The 7,611-nt window shown below is 44.3% G+C and overlaps 1 pseudogene across 1 annotated transcript; it reads left to right on the top strand.

The window, feature by feature from the left end:
* The first annotated feature begins 3,660 nt into the window (after nucleotides 1–3,660).
* Nucleotides 3,661–4,786, top strand: LOC103731965 (annotated as a pseudogene). Its single transcript, XR_001872386.1, has one exon. The product of XR_001872386.1 is annotated as an actin, cytoplasmic 2-like (transcript).
* Nucleotides 4,787–7,611: the final 2,825 nt, after the last annotated feature.

Below are 7,611 nucleotides of genomic sequence, written 5' to 3'. Positions count from 1 at the left end.
GGAGAGATGGCTCAGTGGTTAAAGGGACTGGCTGTTCTTACAGAAGACATGGGTTCAGTTCCCAGGACCCACATGACAGCTAACAACAGTCTGTAACTCCAATTCTTGGGGATTCTGATCTCTGCGGGTACTGCATTCATGTGGTATAACGACATGCATGCCACAAACCCTCAGACACATAGCACACCTTCAATCCCAGCACTCAGGAGGCAGAATCAGGCAGATCTCAGTGAGAGCAAGGCCAGCATGGTCTACATAGCAAGTTTCATGCCAGCTGAGGCTACAGGGAGACCGTCTCAAAACGAAAACCCAAAAATTTAAAAAAAAAAAGGCACACATACACATAAATAAATAATAGAAAAAGAAATTAGTGGGCATTTCCCCTTTAATTTCAATAACTCAGGAGCAAAATAAACAAGGATAGTAGTGTGTGTACTAAGATATAGTTACTAAGCTTAGAAATGAAAATAAGCTGAGGAAGGTTATTAAGCTATGGAAAACTAATATAAAAAATATGCAGATTGGTGAAGATAGCGAAGAGGAAAAGAATGAGATAAATAAATGGAGCAGGGCGGGGTGGCACACAACTTTAGTCCCAGCACTCAGGAGGCAGGGGCAGGCAGATCTCTGTGAGTTCAAGGCCGGCCTGGTCTACACAGTGAGTTCCAGGCCAGCTGGGGCTACAGGGACACCCTGTCTCAGAAAGACCCCCCCAAAAATTTATAAAAAAGAATAAAAGGAGAAAAATGTACAGTAAATGGGTTTGGTGAATATTAGACACTGTATAACTGAATGGGTGCAGAGCTGGGCACAGTGGTGCATGCCTTTAATCCCAGCATTTGAGAAGCAGAGGCAGGTAGATCTCTGTGAGATCAAGGGCATCCTTGTTGAGACTCAGGTCTGCTGGTGGATGGACAAAATGACCCTCAGGTGGAGAAGAGTGAGTTTAATTCTTTAGCAGTGCTTTTTTAAACTCTTCAGAACTATAGTTACAAGCTTGGTGTTTGTGCCAGAATACATGAAAGAATTAGTTTCACAAAGAACAAAGCACATTCTACAGGTTTACCTTTAATCAGTAGGCTACAAAGAGTATATTAGTTTCTTACACTATCTATAGATTTTAACAGTTTCCAGGAAGGCTAGTCAGCCGGTGATCATGTTTAACATTAAACAATCATCCTATATTTTACAGTACCATGACTTTTTCTCTGATCTATGACTAAGGCTGTGTTCCTCCAAGCCCAACATTCTTGTTTTCAAGAAATGTCCGGACTTCATCCCTGACCTGGCCTGGAACTCACTATGTAGACCAGGGTGGCCTCGAGCTCATAGAGCTCTGCCTGCCTCTGCCTCCTGAGGGCTGGGACTAAAGGTATGAGTTACCACACCCGGCTGGAAGTGCTGTTTGTAACTCCAGTTCAAACATGTAAAGCCAGATTTGTGGATGTGCAGTGTCCCAGCAGTTAGAAATTACCTTTTGGGTCGAGTTTCTGCACAGTCACCAGTAGGTGGCAGGCTTCCCTTGGCCTTTCACAGTCCTCACCTTGGAATGTTGATTTTGGGAAATTTCTAGCAATTATTGTTCCACACATGCTGGATGGTCATGCACCTCAACTGCTCGAGTTCAATGTACTGAAGTAACCCCACACATACTACTATTTATCTGTCTCTCTCTCTCTCTTTTTTTTTTTTTTTTCTTGCATGAAATGTTCCTTTTCTCAGAAACCTGGCTGCCTTGGCCCTAGCCTGCACTTCCACAGCCTCAAGTAGCTTCAGATCCGGCAGTCTACACGTAATGATGAGGCCATGGCATGACTTCACTGAGTTCTACAGCATCCTTCTCAGCTGCCACGCTGTCACTGGCCCTGGCTATGCTGGGAGGATTCCTTCCCAGGATAGCCCTTGTGTGGCAGGGCTGTAAGAGATGTGGAGAGAGGCATCAAGATTGATAGAGAAAAGACTGGAAACCTTTCTCCACAGAGCTTGTATGCATGAAAAAGCTCGGAATGTACCAACAATGGAGCAGGGGTGTGCTATGTAAATGACCATAAAAGGACATGGGACTCCAGGACCAGAGCCTTTGAGCAGACACCTTTTCCCAGCTCACTTAGACCACGCCCATCCTTGGGAGTGTCTTTCTTAATAAACAGTCTCCATTTCTATTATCGCACTATGTTTCCCTGGTGGAATTCTTTGTCCTGGGACACAATTACTTGGAAATTTCTGTGGGTGTGCGCTGGACTCTTATCTGCACCTGTGACACATGAGTTTCTTTATCTCGTGGAGCAATCAGTCTTGATCCCCAGCAAGTGCTAATCCCCTGCTCACAAAGTCACACATTCACTATAGAGCCTCTTCCTCAGCTTAATGTTCCTGGTCTCTTGGTGTCAAGAGAAAAAGGAGGTGCACCTCCCTAGAATTTCCTTCTGACCCTTTCTTGGCTGCACACACGGTGCAGCTGGGCACTAGATCAGTGCTGCTCCTGCCTACTTTAAAGAGATCTCACCTGGCTTATTTCTTTCATTTATAGACATTATTTATTAAATATTTTATTTATTATTTTTATTTTATGTGTATGAGTGTATTGCCTGCATGTATGTAAGTACACCCATGTCGTGCAATGCCTGTGGAGATCAGAAGAGGGTATCAGATTCCCTGGAACTGGGGTTACAGACAATTGTTAGCCACCAGTTGGGTGCTGGGAACTGAACTCGGGTCTGCAAGAAGAGCTAGTGTTCTTAACAGCTGAGCCATCTCTCCAGCCCCCTAATTTCTTTTTTTAATTAAAAGAGGTTTTTCTTTATTATTTTTTTATTTTTTTGTAAGTGTTCTTCCTGCATGGATGTAAATACACTGAATATGTGTAATTCCTGCTGAAGCCAAAAGAGGACATCAAATCCCCTAGAACTGGCATTACTGATAGTTTTTAGCTGCCATGGGTGCTAGGAACTAAACCTAAGTCTTCTGCAAGAGCAGCTACTGTTCTTAACCACTGAGCCATCTCTGCAGCCATGATATTATTTCTCATAAGAATGGAAATTACAAAGCTGGGCATGATGGTATGCCTTTAGTCCCAGCACTGGGGAGGCAGAGGCAGGCAGATCTCTGTGAGTTTGAGGCCAGCCTGGTCTACATAGTGAGTGTAGGCCAGCTGGAGCTACAGGGAGACCCTGTCTCAAAAAGACCAAAAAAATTTAAAAGAGAAAAAAGAAAAAAAAATGGGGGCTAGAGAGATAGCCCAGCAGTTAAGAGCATTGACTGCTCTTACAGAGGATCCAGGTTTGATTCCCAGCACCCACATGGTGGCTAACAACCATCCATAACTCCAGTTCCAGGGGATCTGATGCCTTCTTCTAACTTCTGCAGACATTGCACCACATGGGTGCACTTATACCCATCCAGACAATACACTCATACATGTAAAATAAATAAATAAATAAATAAATAAAATATTTTTAGAAGAATGGAAATTACAGTTTATTTTCCTATTTCTTTCACACAGAGGGACTTTTAATATGCAATATTACCTACAGCTCCAATTTCCTACTTTTTCAAACTATTCCATAATATAGATTTTAAAGTATATGGTGTGACTCACCACCACCACTCTGCTCTCCATGTCCTCTCGTTGCTCCATTGCCTAGTCCTCTGCCGGTCACAATGGAAGAAGAAATCACTGAGCTCCTCATTGACAATGGCTCCGGCATGTGCAAAGTTGGTTTTTCTGGGGACAATGCCCCCATAGCTGTGTTCCCCTCCATATTTGGGTGCCCCTGACACCAGGGCATGATGGTGGGCATGGATCAGAAGGATCCCTATGGGGGTGACAAGACCCAGAGCAAACGAGATAGCCTGACCCTGAAGTACCACATTGAGCATGGCATTGTCACCAACTGGGACAACATGGAGAAGATCTAGCCCCATACCTTCTATAACAAACTGTGCATGGCCTCTGAGGAGTACCTGGTGCTGCTAACCAAGGCACCTCTGAATCCCAAGGCTAACAGAGAGAGGATGATGCAGATCATGTTTGAAACCTTCAATACTCCAGCCATGTATGTGTTCATTCAAGGCAGTGCTGTCCCTGTACGCCTCTGGGTGCACCACTGGTATTGTGGATGCTGGTGACGGGGTCACACACACAGTGTCCATTTCTGAGGGCTACACCCTTCCCTATGACATCTTGCTCTTGATCTGGCTGGCTGGGACCTGGCAGACTACTGCCTCATGAAGAGCCTGACCCAGGGAGGCTACAGATGCACCACCACAGCTGAGCAGTGAGACTGTGTGTGACATCAAGGAGAAGCAGTGCTATATTGTCCTGGACTTCAAGCAGGAAATAGGCACTGCTGCATCCTCCTCCTTCTTGTAGAAGAGCTATGAGCTACCTGATGGACAGGTGATCACCATGGGCAGCAAGCCATTTTGGTGTCCAGAGGCACTCTTCCAGCCCTCCTTCCTGGGTATGGAATCCAGTGGCATCCATGAGACCACCTTCAACTCCATCATGAAGTGTGGTGTGGACATCCATAACAACCTGTATTCCAACACAGTGCTGTCTGGTGGCATCACCGTGTACCCAGACATTGCTGACAGGATGCAGGAGGTCCCGGCCCTAGCAACCAGCACAATAAAGATCAAGATCATTGCTCCCTCTGAACGCAAGTACTCAGTCTGGATTGGTGGCTTCATCCTAGTCTCACTGTCCCCCTTCCAGAAGATGTGGATCAGCAAGCAGGAGTCTGATGAGTCAGGCCCCTCCATCATCCACCATGAATGCTTCTAGATGGACTGAGCAGGAGCCAGACATTTTCTGCATGAATTGATTCTGAAGTATCAGTTTGCCCCAGCAAATGCAAACCTCATACTAGTCTCATGAAACTGGAATAAGCCTTTGAAAAGCAATTTGTCCTTGAAGCTTGTATCTGATATTTAGACCTTGTTGCTGATTTCCAGTCCTGTATTCACGTTAACTTTTCCCTTAGTATATTTTTAATACCCTGTGCATATCTTGATTTAGGTCCTTAGGCAATATGGTTCAGTCACCTGGTGGCTGAGGCCAGCACACCATGGAAGAGAAATCCCCAGCTTGGTGGATCTGTATGAACACAGTGCAGTGATCTGTGCAGGGTATTAACGACAGAGCTGATTACTCCAGGATTTCTTGAGACTGGCAAGGGTTCCTAAACCAGTTAGCACTTGCTGGTCTAGCTGTGTGGTAAAGTCTGAGCCTTAGGATCCAGTTTCCATTCTGGTGTTTCCCCCCTGACCTGTGGGTTGTTAGTTGCCTTGAGTTGGGAATGTTTGCATTTACACCTGCGAATTTATGCATCCTTTTATGTAAGGTTTTTTCATACTCAATTCTTTAAGAAATGACAAATTTTGGTTTTCTACTGTACTGTTCAGTGAGAACATTAGGCCCCAGGAGCACATCGTCATGTAAAAAAAAAAAGTACATATAAAGTATATGGTATGCATGATCTACTACAAGCATCAAATACCAAAATCGGTGTATTCCAGTTTAGATATGGTTTTAGCTTTAGAAAATTTGGTGTAGTCATCGGGAGAATTAGGACTTCTGCCTTTGGCTTCAGAGTTTTCAGTCTCTGGTCACTTCACTCCACTGCTTCAGTTCCACACAGGATGAGGCAGAACACTGTCTTTGTAAGCAAGGTGACGCACGAGGCAGAAATCCAAAGCTAATGTTTATACTGTACTAGTGAATCCTTAGGGTCATGACCCAGGTTGATTAGCAAGCTGTGTCATCTTCCAAAACAATCCCTCTTTGGAATTTGTTTCATTTGAAGCAGACTTCGAGTTTATTAAGAGAATACTTTTTTTTTTCCTGTCCTTTTTTTTTTTTTTTTGAGACAGCTCGTCTCCCTGTTGCCCCAGCTGTCCTGGAACTCACTATGTAGACCAGGCCAGTCTTGAAATCACAGAGATTCACCTGCCTTTGTGCTGGGATTAAAGGCATGCTCCACCACGCCCGGCAATAGTAGACTTTTTTAAAAAATATATTTTATTTATTTTTATTTTATGTGTATGAGTGTATCGCCTGCCTGTATGTGAGTGCACCCGTGTCGTGCAATGCCGCAGAGGTCAGAAGAGGGCTTCGGATTCCCCTGGAGCTGGAGTTAAGGACAGTCATAGCCGCCATGTGGGTGCTGGGAATCGAACCCCAGTCCTCTGCAAGAGCAGTCAGTGCTCTTAACCGCTGAGCCATCTCTCCAGCCCCTAAGAGAATACTTTAACATAGATTTAAGCACAGATATTAATGGAGACAGAAACGGGTGTTTAGTAAAAAGGAAAGAACACATCCAAGACATTGGTGTGGGTTTTGCAAAGATAGTCACACTTAAGTATCTTAACCATAGCCATATGTACAATTTGGGGCCTTTAATATATTGTGCAAAGAGTTTCTAAGGACTTTTAAAAAAGGTGGGATTTTTTGGCGGGGGAGGAGGGTTGTAAATTAGATCACCTGATGGTTCCTGATATTCATTGGACAAAATTAGAAACTGAAAAGATAGAAGCAAAGCTGGGTGTGCACATCTTTAATTCCAGCACACAAGAGGCAAAAGCAAGTGGATCTCTGGGAGTTCCAAGCCAGTCTGGTCTACATAACAAGTTCCAGGCCAGCCGAGACTACATAGTGACACCCTGTCTCAGAAAAGAAAAATAAGGATAGGTCACAGTGAACAAAGGAATCCTGAGTACCACATAATGGTGTTAGGAATATATTTTGCCTATAAACAAACTTCATACCCTGAGAGTCTCAAACTTGTAGGCTTGCAGCTGAGAATGAACAATGTTTAAACTCAAAATTCTTATGTCTTAGATCTTGGTTCTTAGGCATGGCTCACTTCTGTTCTGACATTCCTCTTTGAAATATCTTATTTGTGTGTGTGTGTGTGTGTGTGTGTGTGTGTGTATGTGTGTGCATGGGTGCTGGAGGCCAGAAGAGTGTTGTTTCTCCTGGACTTCGGCTACAGGCAGTTCTGAACTGCCTGATTTGAGTGCTAAGAGCCAACCTTGGATCCTCTAGAAGCACAGCATGCGTTCTAAACTGCTGAGACATCTCTCCAGCCCTTATTTAAAATATCTCTCTTGAAAAAGGATGTTATGGCTGACAATTATTCTGGAATGTTTTACTCTTTTTTTTTTTTTTTTGGTCTTTTTAAAAGAGTCTCCCTATAGCCACAGCTGGCCTGGATTCGCTATGGAGAACAGGCTGGCCTCGAATTCACAGAGATCTGCCTGCTTCTGCCTCCCCAGTGCTGGGATTAAAGCTTGCATCACCACACCCAGCAGAATATTTTACTCTTAACTGTGGAGAGACTTTCTCTGCAATGTTTACTCTCAGCATGTGAGAGACTTCAGCCAGGATGAGAAGCACCCCCATCCCCTCCTTAACTTTCCCTGACTTTCTATACCGTCTAATTTCCTACTTTGGGACTTTGATTCCATAGTCTTCATGGTTGTGTATGGCTAAAGACCCAATTTCTGAAACTTCTTCACTGATGAGCAGGGTGTAGACCTGCCTGACCAAGGACTGACAGTCTCAACCTGCTTGACCTAGGGGAACATGAGACAGTCCCAAGCTTCGAT

The sequence above is a fragment of the Nannospalax galili genome, unplaced genomic scaffold, assembly GCF_000622305.1.
Source record: "Nannospalax galili isolate Female #2095 unplaced genomic scaffold, S.galili_v1.0 scaffold715, whole genome shotgun sequence".
NCBI lineage: Eukaryota > Metazoa > Chordata > Mammalia > Rodentia > Spalacidae > Nannospalax > Nannospalax galili.
Note: the sequence above shows the minus strand (reverse complement) of the source record. Positions and strands in the feature narration are given on the sequence as shown.